This window comes from Furipterus horrens, unplaced genomic scaffold (assembly GCF_987537825.1).
Source record: "Furipterus horrens unplaced genomic scaffold, mFurHor1.1.pri manual_scaffold_1, whole genome shotgun sequence".
In the NCBI taxonomy this organism is placed as follows: Eukaryota; Metazoa; Chordata; class Mammalia; order Chiroptera; family Furipteridae; genus Furipterus; species Furipterus horrens.
In genome coordinates this window covers 204,392,000-204,406,612 of record NW_028327171.1, presented here as the reverse complement: position 1 = coordinate 204,406,612, position 14,613 = coordinate 204,392,000, and the positions used below count along the sequence as shown (strand labels likewise).

At 42.9% G+C, this 14,613-nt stretch overlaps 1 long non-coding RNA gene across 2 annotated transcripts; it reads right to left on the bottom strand.

Annotated features, from left to right (window-relative positions):
* Positions 1-408: 408 nt before the first annotated feature.
* LOC150022669 (uncharacterized) lies at positions 409-7,728 on the bottom strand. 2 transcript variants are annotated; one of them, XR_016509655.1, is made up of 4 exons: positions 7,596-7,728; positions 3,073-3,247; positions 2,920-3,002; positions 409-601 (listed from the first exon to the last, which is right to left on the bottom strand). It is a non-coding gene; the product is annotated as an uncharacterized LOC150022669 (long non-coding RNA). The 2 variants fall into 2 exon arrangements; XR_016509654.1 differs by having other exon boundaries at positions 2,920-3,247.
* Between the last annotated feature and the right edge of the window lie 6,885 nt (positions 7,729-14,613).

Below are 14,613 nucleotides of genomic sequence, written 5' to 3'. Positions count from 1 at the left end.
CCTCCACACCCCCACTCTTATTAGGGATTTCTGGACCCAAGGGTAGGTAGGACGATGATCATGTCCAGCTTGAAGCAGCTAGAGGAGCACAAGACCTTCGCCCATTGTCCTTTATAAGATTATAAAAGGTCTTAAGTCTGAGAGGGGGGAATTGTTATTTTTTAATGTTATAAAAAATAATTAATTAATTATTTTTTAAAAAGACTAATATAGGAAAGAATGAAGCCAGGGAACTTACATGCATGACCCGCAGACATGAACTAAGGGGGGTGGGATTGCTGGCGGAGGAGGGGTGCTTGGCAGAGGGGAGCAAAGGGGGAAAAAATTGGAACTATTGTAACAATATAATCAATAAAATATACCAAAAAAATAATATAGGTATAACTGCTATGATAAAGACAGAAAAATAAAAACAGTAGTTTAAACAAGTTAGAAGTTTATCAATGTGTCACTTATAGTCTAAGTTTAACAGTCCAGGGTGGCTATGGCTGCTCCATGGTGCTGGATGTCCAGTTTCCTTCTATCTTGTTGCTTTGTCATCCTCAACATATGGCTTCCATCTTATGGGCTGGGGTGGCTCCTCCAGCCCCGACCATCAATGCTGCATTCCAGCCAGAGAGAAGAAAGTAGGAAAAAAATAGAAGAATAGAAGAAAAGCCTCATCCTTCTCACTACCCATTTGGTCAGAACCTGGTCACACAGGCAAGCCCATATGCAAAGGAGCCTGGGAAATGGGCTTTAATTGGTAGCCATGTGCTGAGCCAAAGCTCTGGGGTTTGAATACTAAGGAATAGAGGGGAACTGGACAGCTAACACTTTGTGCCACAACTGTCTTCCATTGCTCTCACAAAAATACTTTACATGTCTCTTGGCTTTACCCTGCCAGGCTCCAGACTCACCTTTCAGCACAACTCCCTCACTTTCTGCCCTCTAATCACGTTCTCTTTCTTCCAGTTCCTTGAGTGTTTCACACTCCCCGTACCTCCCACCCCAGGGCCTTTGCAGGAACTATACTTTTTGCCTGGAATGCTCTTCTCCCACAACCATCCAGTAAACTCCCACTCATTCTTTAGATGTCAGCTCAAATGTCATTTCCTCAGGCAGACCTTTCTGATTCTGTTCTAAAATGGGTATTTTTCTTAACTACCCTTTTCCACCATGAACCCTTCCTCTATAATTCTTAACTGAGTTATAATTGCACACCTATTTGATAATTATTCAACTAATTGCCATCTCCTCCTCTAGACTGTAAATCAATAAAGGCAAAGCCATTTCCGCTCTGCTCACTGTTGTATTCCTAGCATGTCACAGGGTGCAGGGAACAAATACTTGTTTCTCTTTAATGAATGGGCCAGTCAAGTAAGTCCTTAAAATCATCTGGATGATACTGACAGGACAATTTTAGTTGTGTGGACAAGTTCTCAGACCACATAGCTTGACCTAGCGAGTTTTCAGCTTTGTAATCACTATAGCAAGTCTGAATTATCTGCGTCCTTTTGTGGTCAGAGAGTGGGTTGTTTGAATTCCACATTATAAGGCTTGATTCTAGCATCTAGTGCATTGCCCTCTTGCCCCCTAACTGCAAATATTCTGCCAGTCTTTTAGCTTTTAGCTTTGATGGGGTTGTCTTTAAAAGAAGCCAAGCAGGTTGAACCCTGCCAGGTTGCATCTCTGCACAGAAATTCCCATGGCTGTATCATGAGTGGCTGGCTGCTCTGAGGTCCAGAGCTCAGAATATCCAGAAAGGGGATGCACTTGGGAGTGCCTGGTAGGGTTAAAAATGGAGTAAACTGGAGACTTTCTGAAAATCAAAGATTTAACTCCCTTGTTCTGCATATTCCAGATCCAAACACAAGGACCTCCATAGACTTCAGAGTTATATATCTGGATGCTTTTGGCTACAAGTCACAGAAGACTCCCTTCTCAGCTAGCTTAAACAATAAGGAGTTTCTTATCACACATCACAAGGAGTCTGGAGGCAAGACAGCCCAGGGTTCTTTAATTCAGCCATTGAAATATTCCACAGAGGACTTGAATTCTTTCCATCCCCATTTTACACAAATGGTTCTGCCCCTTGCTTTTGAGAAAAAAAAAAATGAATTTGACAATACATCATTCTGAACAGGACACATAGGTACCTTATTCTTTACTTTCTTTTTAGACTGAATAGTGTCCCATTTTAAAGAGATATCACAATTTGCTTAACCACGCCCCTTCTGATAAACATTTAACTTGCTCCCAGTCTTTTGCTATTACAGACAACAATATGATGGATACTTGGGCATAAGTTATTTTACATATGAGTAAGTGCACCTGAGGGTAAGTTCCTAGAAGTGAAATTGCTGGGTCACAGAATTATATGCAGCATTTACAATTTTGACAGACATTGCTTATCTGTCTTCCTTACAGGTTATACCAATTTACACCACCCCCCAAATGTATACAGCAGTACTTTAAGTCTTTTTGACACTTTAACTTAAACATAAAGTAGAAAAAAATGCAGCAGATATCTGAATGGTTTCTGCAGAGAAACAGTAGGTGGATTGCATATCAACTCGGTCATTTTAACTGGTAGCAACACAAGCCTCAAGCCTCCTTCTCAATAAGTCATTAATCCCTGCGCATTCTTCCACCCCACCGTTGTCTGTGGGTGCCAGGCTGCCATGAGCAGTCCATATTTCAGAACCCAGGCAGTCTCTGTAACTTGGTCATTCTCACTACAAATGACCAGATGTCTTTTCTACCCCTCTCCACCCGGCCATCTCCTAGTCCTCCCTCAGAACCACAGGAAATGTTTCCTCCTCCATCAAACATTGTCTGACACCCTGAGGCAGAATTAGTCACTTTTTTCTGCTCTACAGAATTTTGTTCACACCTTCATCATAGTACAAATCACCTGTGAAATAACTGTCCACTTACCTGCCTCTCTCCCACGCTGCGCTCCTCAAGGATAGAAACCTTCATGTTCTTCATCTTTGGGCCAGCACCTCCGCATGTGGCACCTGGAACATAAAAGGTTCACAGTAAAGGCTTGCTAAAATGAAATGAGTCAAGGGCACAGTTTCACAATACCTGGTGGCATATATAACACTGCTTCTCTTTTTCCTTTTCTGGTGGTGTTGATCAGAGGTTCAAAACTACAGACACTCCTGAATATTTCTTTATTTCTTTGTTATATTTCTGGACTTTCCTCTTCTCCTGGAATCTGTTCTGTTCTCTGCTATGTTCTCAATGCCTAGAAAAGTGCCTGGGAGACAACAATAAATTTTGAATGAATGAATATCTCTGATCAGAAGGAACATTTACAGTGCAGCTGGTCTTCCTTTTTTTCTTTCTTTTTTCTTTTCTTTTTTTGGCCTGCTTGCTATAAAAATGAGTAACATTATTAACCAGTTTGATCTAATTACTATTTATAGACCACCCCTCTCAACACCACCAAAATACATATTCTTTCAGTTGAATATGCAGGACTGTAGCTTAGGAGAGCCATCTATGTAGGAAACAGCCTTGAAAACCATTAGCTTTAAGCCCTGACCAGTGTGGCTCAGTTGGATGGGCATCATCCCACGAAGCGAAAGGTTGCTGCTGGCCAGGGTACATGCCTGGGTTGCAGGTTCAGTTCCCATCAGGGCACATATAAGAAGCAACCCATCAATGTTCCCCTCCCTCTCTTTCCCTCTCTCTAAAAATATATAAGTAAAAGTCTTTCTAAAAATATTTGCAAAATACTCATATATATCTGATAAGGGACTTCTATCTAGGATATATTAAGAACTCCTATAACTCAATAATAAAAAGACAAATAACCCAATTAAAAATGAACAGAGGGTTTGAATAGAACCTTATTCAAATAAGATACACCAATGGCTAATAAGCATGTGAAAGTATGCTCAAAATCTTGTGCATTAAGGAAATGCAAATCAAAACCAAAATGAGGTACAACTTGATACCCAAAATGATGGTTATAATACATTTAAAATGGAAAATAACAAGTGTCTGTGAATATACTAGTTTGCTAAAGCTGCCATAACAAAGTGCCATAAACCAAGTGGCTTAAACAACAGAAATCTATTGTCTCATAGTTATGGAGGTGTTAAAAGATAAATTGAGACATATTTTTAAAGTGTTAAGTTTATTTGAACAAATGTTGATTTGAATTGGGCAGCAGCCAATCCAGCAGATAGAGAGGCGCTCCCAGGAGCTGTGTAACACCTTTATAAGCAGAAATAAGAAAGTTATACTAGGCAAAAAGTGGGTTGGTTACTTTAAGGTTACTTTCCTTCCGGAGGTGGCAAGTCCATCAGGCAGATCACCTACCTAGTGCTGATCAGGTGGTTCCTGACTGACTGGTTTGAGATACCATTTCTGGGAGAGCCAAAACTAATTAAGTCTTGCTTTGGTGGCATGGGGCTCAGCACAAGGGACTCCATTTTGAGCCTGTTGTTTTGTTTTTAAAAGAGGCAGGAAGTCTGGAATCAAACTGGCAGTAAGGCCACGCTCCCTGCAAAGGTGCTGGGAAGAATCTGTTCCAAGCTTCTCTCCCAACTTCTGGTAGTTCGTTGGTTTGTGGCAGCATAACGCCAATCTTCACATGGCGTTCTCCCTGAGTGTGAGTCTGTGTCTACATGTCCTCTTTTTATAAAGAACACCAGCCAGAGGCCTAATCCTAACTAATGACATCTGCAGTGACCTTATTTCTAGATAAGTTTACATTATGAGGGACCTAGGGTTAGGACTTCAACATGAATTTTGGAGGGGCACAATTCAACCCATACAGCAAGAACGTGGAGAAACTGGAACCTTCATACAGTGCTGGTGGGAGTATAAAATGGTGCAGCCACTTTGAAAAAACAGTTGAGTAGTTTGTCAAAATGTTAAACATAGACTTATCATATAATCTAGCAATTCTCCTAGGTATATAGCCAAGAAAATAAAAACATGCTCATACCAAAAAAATAATTATACACAAATATTCATAGCAGCATTATTCATAATAGTCAAAAGGTAGAAACAACCCAGATATCCTTCAGTTGATGAATGGATAAATAAAACATGGTATAGTATACCACAGAATATTATTATTTGGCAATAAAAAGAAATAAAGTACTTAAACTTGCACAGTGTTATATGTCAATTATATCTCAATTTTAAAAAAATATAAAAGAAAATAAAGTACATGCCTCAGCATGGCAGCATGGATAAACCTGGAAAATATTATGCTAAGTGAAAGAAGCCAGTCACAAAAGACCACATAATGTATGGTTCCATTTATATGAAATGTCCAGAATCTTCAAATTTATGGAGACAGAAAGTAGACTGGTTGCCTAGAGTTGGGGAGATTTGCAGGGAGGAGGAGTGACTACTAATCAGTACAGAATTTCTTTCTGGGGTGATGAAAATGTTCTAAAATTGCTGTGATGGTTGTACAACTCTGCATATATTAAATTGAACTGTAACACTCTAAATGGGTAAATTTCATGGTATGTGAATTGTATCTCAATAAAGCTGTTATTTTTAAAAAATAAATAAATAGGTCCCTGGCTGGTGTGACTCAGTGGATTGAGCTTTGGCCTGAGAACCAAAAGGTCACTGGTTCGAGTCCATCCCAACCAGGGAACACGCCTGGGTTGTAGGTCAGTTCCCCAGTTGGGGGTGTGGAGAGAAAACCAATTGATGTATCTCTCGCACATCGATGTTTCCCTCCCTCTTTTTCTCCCTCCCTTCCCCTCTCTCTAAAAATAAATAAAATCATTTTTAAAAATTAAAAAATAAATAAATAGGAATAAACTTCTTACTATGGAAAAAAAAAGAGGAAAGGGGAAGAACATTCCAGAAAAAAACAGTCACCAGAAGGTGAGCTCCAGAACAGCAGCAACTTCTGCTTGCTTTGTTTGTTGTATCTCCAGCACCAAAACAAGGTCAGGAGTATAATAGATGTAAGTAAAATAGTATATATATTGTTAGGTACAAATAAAATATATGAGGGGGGACCCCCAAAAACCTGGAACTTATTTATTAAAATTTTTGTATTTATTCTTACATGTTTAAACTTCAGTCACCTTCAAAGTACTCTCCATGTGATTCAATACACCTATTGAGACGTTTTTTCCACTGCTCAGTTTTTTTTAAAATAATTTATTTATTTGTTCATTTATTTTATTTTTAGAGAGAGGGGAAAGGAGAAAGAGAAGGAGAGAAACATCACTGTGTGGTTGCCTCTCACTTGCACTCCCAACTGGGGACCTGACGTGCAACCTAGTCATGTGCCCTGACTGGGAATCAAACCAGTGACACTTGGCTCGCAGGCTGACACTCAGTCCACTGACCCACAGCAGCCAGGGGCTCCACTGCTCAGTTTTTGAACTCACCAATTTTGACGCCTTTTAGTACTTCTGCCATTTTTTGTTTCACCTCTTCCATACTGACAAAACATTTCCCTTTGAAGACTTTTTTCACCGGAGAAACAAAATAAAAGTCACTCAGGGCAAGATCGGTGAATAGGGAGGGTGAGGCATGGGGGGTCATGTGGTTTTTGGTCAAAAACTGCTGAACAGTCAGGCAAGTGTGGGCAGGTGCCCTTGTAAATCACTCATCATGAAATGGGCAAAGGCGTTGAGTCTTCAAAAAAATTCACTGAAGCTGAATGCAACCTCTCACAGCAACACCAGCTGGTACACTGATACAGAGGGGTTCCTAGAACACTCACCTAGTGGGGGGAAGCCTGCACTACAAAGGACTCCTCCTCCAGAAGATAATTCTGGTTTTTTTGGGGGGTCCCCCTCATACACACACACACACACAGGTGCCAAAATATAAACATAATACATTAGTATAAATAAAATAGGATATATATTTATATGCAATGGGTAAAGAAATGAGTATGTGCAAAAGCTCTGTAATCAGGAAGAGAGCATGCCTCATTGGCAAATGAAAGATTAGTGTATAACTGGGATGGCCTGGAGAGAACTGGGTCTGGCCAGGCAGCTCAGATTTGGATCTTAATCCTAAAAGCGATGAGGAGCTACAGAAGGACTTTAAATGGAGGTAGATCAAATTTACATTTCAAAAGAATACTTGTAGCCCTGACCTATGTGGCTCAGTTGGTTGGGCAGTCCTCCCACAAAGTGGAGGGCTGAGATCAGGGCACATGCCTGGGTTGCGGGTTTGGTCTGATCAGGGTGCGTAGGAGAGGCAACCAATCAATGTTTCTCTCCCTCTCTACCTCCTTTCCCCCTCTTTAAAATAAATAAATAAAATCTTTAAACATATATAAATAAATAAAAAGAACACCTGTAGCAGGGGGGAGTCAATTAAGGTAAGGACTGAAAAGTTGGATTAACAACAAAGTTTGGTGACCTTACACAAGATCAGTCTAGGTGGGGAAATGAGGTGACTAATTTTGGAAATTGGAAAGGAAGCAGAGCCGACAAAATTAAACTACACTTGGTAAGGCCTCTCCATATTCTCAAGTCTCCAAGGAAACCAACCAAAAATATACTTGGCTTGAAAAATAACAAAAGACATGTTCGCATGCATATGCACACACAGCTGGTTCACCGGTTGATTCTGTTTCTATCTGAGGGTTCCACACTTACCTGACACAGAGCGAGGACCCATGGCTGCAGTTCTTTGGCCATTCTTTCCCACCAGATGCTGTCCTTTCATTGCTAGAAGGGGTTGGTGCGAGGACACAAAGAAGGCTGCCGTCATCTGAGATTTGGCAGCGGTTCAGAAATACAATTTGTTCCCTTTTAGCTTTACTGGGCCTCTCATCTGTATATTGACCATCGGAGACACAGTCATGCCCTATTCACCGAAGGCTGAAGGTGAAAGGTTTTGGAATAGTGCACTTGCTCCTCGTGTCACCAGATACCTGAAGTGAGAATTGGAAAGGGCTAGGTTCTAGTTCTAGTTCTGCCAGTCACGGTAGCAAAACCTAGGGCAAGTAACTTAACCCCTCTGGGCTTCCATCTCCTCATCTCAAAAATTAAGAGAATAAATATGTGTCCCGTCCTGATCAGAGTGGTTAGCAGAAGACACTCAGGCAAGGAGATACGGATTATGTCATTTCATGGGACTCCTTTAAGAAAAATATAAAATTAAAATACAAAATTACACATATATATGAATGTATATTTATAATGAGAAATTACATCAAACTACAAACTTTAAATAGTTAATAAAATACCAAAATAATCACAAAAATATTTTAAAATGACATTTATGTTAAATTAAGTGCTTGACCTATACACTTTATTTTTTTACTACTTTTAGCTGCATATTCTTTAATGACCTTCTCAAAGACAACAATTTTGTAATGCTTTCTATGGAGAGAACAGGAAGATAATTCATTCTTTCCTCTCCTGTGGTTGATCAAATTTTGCTCTTTATTATTGCTAGTTTAGAAAAGATTCTTACAGCTTCCTAATTCATTGTTTTAGGCTGGTTGTCAAATTTGGGCAGATCTATCGAGCTTCTTTTCTTTGTGAGCTATAAGATTTCAAGGAATTTCACATTTCTTGTGCAGTGATTAATATTTTATATCTCCTCATTCTTCTGGGGCTGCAAATCCTAGGACCAAAGGATTTCTGGCACCTTCGGGTCACCATGCTTGTAATTCAGCACCGGAGCATTCCTAGAAGCCATTCCTTCACCCGGACGGCCGGAGATAACTTAGTTGTGTATCCAACCTATCTCTAGATAGGTAGGTAAATAGATGGATAGATAGATAGATAGATAAATAGATAGATAGATCCCACTTAACTCAAATCTAGAGTACTCCCTATTCCAACATGCCTAAAAATACCTACAGTCACTTCAATGCCCCATATAGGGAAGTCTCCGTGGAAAGACGGCGGTCTTCACATAAATTAAAATATCTTAGTTTGGCTAATTCTATAAAACATGATCGTAGGGTCTCTTTCATGCCATAGAAGGCGCCTGGGCAAGAGAGGGCTCAGAAAGTGGTTTCATGCGTTGGGGCAAATCACGGCCGTGGCCACCAAAGCTCACTAAACCAAAAGAGGGGACCGTTACTAGTGTTTGGAGGGAGGGGCGGCGGACCTGGCTCTGTCCTGTGGAAGCAACGAGTACCTCGCCAATCTGGCTCGCACAGCATGGCCGGCCCGTAGTAGCCGCCCCATGAGTGAAGCTGTGGCAGATGCCAACCAAACCTCAAGCAAAGGTCTCCGCTGAGCCAGCTGCTCCCTCCGGGGCCCCGGATCTACTCCTACAAGGCACAACAACCTCCAACCCACTCTTCTCCTCCGCAGGCCTGCGCCTCCGGTTTCAAAAGGGGCGCTTTGCCGGGCGCCCGCCCCTCACTTCCGGTCTGGAAGCCCATTGGTCTTGCCAGGTCTCGCGACATCACGTCCTCTCGTCTGACCGAGCTGACCCAGAGTAGCAGCACCCGTGGGTGTGCTGGTGCTGGTTGCGCTGGAAGGTGATGGGGATCGGAGCTCTTCGTCCGGTCCATATCCTAGCAGCACTGACGGGGCTATGAAGGCCCACCGTCTCATTTAAGTCCACCGGGTCCTAACGGTTCAGATCAGAAGCCAAAGATCAGAAAACCTCCTTCAACCCGTGTTCTTGCCTGACCACGGCCCTGGTGGAGTTCTGCTGTGTACGGGTCTCAAATGCTAACGACTGCCTGTCCTATGCGCTCACAGGGTCCCGGACTCCGGGCTCCACATCATCGTCGCCTTTAATCCCCACAATAACCCTAAGAGAAAGGTGTGGTTTTTTAACCGTCGTTATACAGATGGGGAAACAGGCTCGAAAGTGAAGGAGCCTAACCGGGGCCACAGAAAGGATGCGACCAAAATTCAACCCCAGACAGTGTTGACTTAAGCACTAAGGCCTCGTTGCTCTGGTAGAGCAATTTGTTAACATATCTCACCAACCCCTAGACTCTTGGAAGACTATTTCAGTGAAAAGTGTCCCAGCTTTGGATTCACACAGACTCAGGTTCAAATGAAAATCCCGACACTTTTTATGTTGTGTGACCTTGAGCAACTTCCTGAACCTTTCCGAGACTCTTCCACTAACCCTAACACTTCATGGGATCATTGTGAGCACTGGATGTGTGCTCAGTGCCTACTTCAAAATAAACACCCAATAAATGGAAGCTAATCTTTATCCCCTTACATGCTGTATGGTGTTCAATGTGTAGGAGATGCTGTTATCAGCCCTAAATGAATGAGGGAATGAAGGGAGAAATGAAAATAAGTCTGGTCAGACATTAGGTGGCCCTTGCCTCCAACCCTCTACTCTTTTACCCCCCTTCCCTGATGTGGTGACACCTCAAAGGGCTTGAAGTGAGAAATGACTAAACATCCACATTTCTCAAACAGTTGTGTGTGTGTGTGTGTGTGTGTGTGTGCGTGCGCGTGCGCACACGTGTTAACTTGTTGTTGAAGCAACGTACAGAAGAGTACACAAATCTCAAGTGCACTTAAGATTTTAGAAAATGAACACACTGAGGTATCCAGACTCCTGATGAAGAAGCAAAATGTTGTGAGTCCCCAGAATCCCCCTTATGTTTCCTTCTAGTCATTACTTCCCTTGCAGAGGTAAGCACTAGTCTGTCTTCTAACCGTATAAATTGGATTTGCCTATTTTTGCACAGGATGCAACTGGAATCTTACAGCATGTGCTCTTCTGTAACCGTCCAGATTTCCATGTCTCCTCACCTTCAGCATGAGTCCAAGAAAGAATCCAATGGGGTTACCTCCTACATGGTCAGAGCTAAGTTCCAAATTCCACCCATCTTACCATCATGCTGGCCTCTCTGCCTGTCCCCTGGCTCATGGACCCCTGGCATGCCTCTCTATCTCTGAGATAGGAAAGCATCTTCTAGTTCTTTTTCTCAGCTCTTTCATAAGAGTTTCCGTGGTAAAAATATGTGTCCCCAGTGACCCCTGTGAGCATTGGATCTGTGTTCAGTGCCTACTCCAAAATAAGAGCTCAATAAATGGAAGCTACTACTAATCTTTTTATCCCCTTACATGTTGTACAGTGTTCAATGTGTAGGAGGTGCTATTGTAAACCATAAGTAAATGAGTGAATGAATGGAGGAATAAATGAGATAAGGCCCTGGCACAGTAGGGGATGGGGATGGTGAGCCACAAGATGGTCATACCCAGCCTCACACCATTCTTCTGTATACCCCTCCCCCTTCCATGAAAAACTCTTTCTCACCCAGGGTGGTGAACTCTCAGGGCCTCCGCTGTTTCTCCTTGCAGTTTGGCATCCACCAATTGTGGGAATGGTTTTCATCCTCTTCCAAAAGATTCCTGATGCCATGCAGGATTAAGGGATCTGGGCATTCTGCCTCGAGGGGGCAGTGTTGCCTCACATCATGAGACAGCCCAGTCCATAGCCAAGTCAAGAAGCCCCGTTACACAGATAGTATCACTAAACCCATGCTACATATGAGGAGGGAAAAGCTCAGATGTTTAAGGACTTTATCCAAAACCATAGAGTTCATAAGTGATAAGAATCAGATCTTGGAGTACCATTTAATGTCTAGAAGGCTGGGTATCTCCTAAAGGCCACCCACTCAATGAGACTAAATGGACCGGATGCATAGATATTTCACATATTTTACATATATACTGCTCAAAACAACTCCAGGAGATAGGTGATTTATTTCTATATGGCAGAAACTGAGGTTCAGGGAAATTATGTTGTTCAAAGTCACAGGGATAGTGAGAGACTAAATTAAGATTCAACCTCTTCCATCCCACAGCCTGACCCCAAAGCCTGCCTCTTTCCTCTGCCCTGTGCCATCCTAAGCAGAGAGATTTTGACAAGAACAGATATAAGTGGGTATGTGGATAGGATAGGGCAGTGGGGGGACATTCCAGGGAGAGAAAAACATGCACCACAAAGGGGCTGTTTCAGTTTTCTATTACTGTGTACCAAACCACTTGAAAATTTAGTCACTTAAAATAACAATTTACTATTGTCTCTCACAGTCCTATGGGTTGACTACACTTAGCTTGGCAGTTCTCACTTGGGGTCAGATGGAAGCTGGGACTGGAGTCAACTAAAGGCCAACTGGGCTGAATGTCCAAGATGGCTTTTTTAAATTGCATGTCTGGCACCTTATCTGAATTGGCTGGAATAGATCGGGACTGGCCAGGCATTTTTCTCTCCACACAATCATTCCATGTGGCTTTCTTAGGTTTCCTCATAGTATGAGACCACTTCATACTTAGGTGGTTTCAAGGTAGACAGACCTCATACATGGCAGCTGACTTCCCCCTTGCAGCTGAGGCAGAAGCTGCAAGACTTCTTATGACTTCTCTTTGGAAGTCATGCAACATCACTTCCACAGCATGCTATGAGTGAAAATAAATCACAGGTCCAGCCCAGATTCAAAGGAAGTGGAGATACATAGGTATAAATATCAAGAAGTATGGTTCAATGATCTTTGGAGGTAAGCTGCAACAGGGGCTGAAGCAAGAAGGATCAACTCAGGGAACTACATGCAGTCCTATTTCAGTGGAGCTTGGTATGAAAGGGAGAAATCTGGAACTGACCATTTGTGGCAGGTGGTGAAGGGCTTCAATGACATGCCCAGGAACCTGTATGTGGGTACATACTGGCCTCATCAGCTGCTCAGCATCTGAGTCTCCTCCCTGTGTTGGAGGATCCTCCTTACCGGAAATCTTAATGGGAGGTTAGATGCTTGCTCCCTTGACCCCTGGCAGGAAGGTCACAGAACTGTGACTTCAAAAGTGTGCCAAATCAATGATCCACTCAGGACTGTTTATAATTCATCCTAGAGGCAGCAAGAGCCAGATCTCAGGGTAGTGATGGCTGTGTGAGAGGTGGCCCTCAGAGCCCAGGGGCAGCAGCCCCCTAATCAGGCTGCACCTGGGGCAAGACCTGGCTGAGGTTCTGGCTGCTTAGCTTCTCTTAGTTCCTGCCTGTTTCCTGACACTGATTCTTGAGGCTTCTTGTCAATTCTGTGACTTTCTGCTATCATTCCAATACATTTCTCTTCTACTAAAGTGAACCAGAGTTCATTTATGTTGTTTGCAATTAAGAATCCTGATTGGAGGACTTCCAGCCAAGATGGAAGCGTAGACAGATACGTTGCGTCTCCCTCCACAACTAAGAAGGAAAACAACTACCTCAAAACTAGAAACAACCAGAAATTCCAGAAAATCAAACTGCATGAAAGTCCAACAAACAAAGATATAAAGAAGAAATACTCATCCAGACAGGTAGGAGGGGCGGAGCCAGGGTGGAGGGAACGCGGTGTGGTGGTGGCAGCAGTGGTGGCAGCAGCAGGCTAGTGGAAAGCACAGTTACATGTTTTCAAAAGTCAGGAGGGACACCTGGGGAGTGTTCCCAGCTCCTCACCAAACCACACAGCTCATGGTCCTAGCACCGGGGAAAATAAAGCCTCATTGCTTCTGTCTGTGCAAACCAGTGGGGGTTGGGGTGAAGGCAGAAACTGCCAGTCTCTCAACAGAGTCCACTTGTTTAAAGGGCCCCCACAGTCCTAGAATATCCATAGACCCACCCACTCTGGGAACGACAGCCAGGGCAACAGCTAGAGAGGCACCAGTCCCATACAAAGTGGGAGAAGTGCCTGGAAAAGGGGCAAGTGCCGGGCAAGTGGCATTGTTCCCTCTCAGACCCCTTCCCCCACATACAGCGCCACAATGTGGTGAAACAGGCCTCCCTGTACTGATAAATCCCTAAGGCTCCGCCCCTTACAACATAACAGGAGCAACAGCTCTACCTAAGACACAGAGGCAAACACACACAGGAGCTTGTCAAGATGAGGAACAGATCAAGGTTACAGTGGGAGAACTAAGTGAGGAGGAGGTAGCCAACCTAACAGATGCAGAATTCCAAACACTGGTGATAAAGATGCTTACAGGCTTGACAGATATGCTTAAGTATGGCAAACACGTAAGAGAAGAAGTGAAGACTATGCTAAATTAAACGAAGGAAAATCCACACAAAACCAATGGTGCAGGGAAGAAAACCGGGTTCCAAATCAATGATTTGGAACATAAGGAAGAAAAAAACAGTCAACCAGTACAGAACAAGGAAACAAGAATTGAAAAAAATGAGAAGCCTGGGAACGTCTGGGACAACTTTAAACATGCCAACATCCGAATCATAGGGGTGCCAGAAGGAGAAGAGGAAGAGCAAGAAATTGAAAACTTATGTGAAAAAATAATGGAGGAAAACTTTCCAAATTTGGCAAAGGAAATAGACATACAAGTCCAGGAAGCACGGAGAGTCCCAGGTGAGCTGGACCCAGAGGGGACCACACCAAGACACATCATGATTAAAAAGCCAAAGGTGAAAGATAAGGAGAGAATTCTAAAAGCAGCAAGAGTGAAGCGGAGAGTTGCCTACAAAGGGGTGCCTATATGACTATCAGCTGATTTCTCAAAAGACACTTTGCAGGCAAGAAGGAACTGGCAAGCAGTATTCAATGTGATGAAAAGCAAGGACATACAACCAAGATTACTCTATCCAGCAAAGCTATCATTTAGAATGGAAGGGCAGATGAAGTGCTTCCCAGACAAGGTAAAGCTAAAGGAGTTCATTATCACCAAGCCATTATTATATGAAATGTCA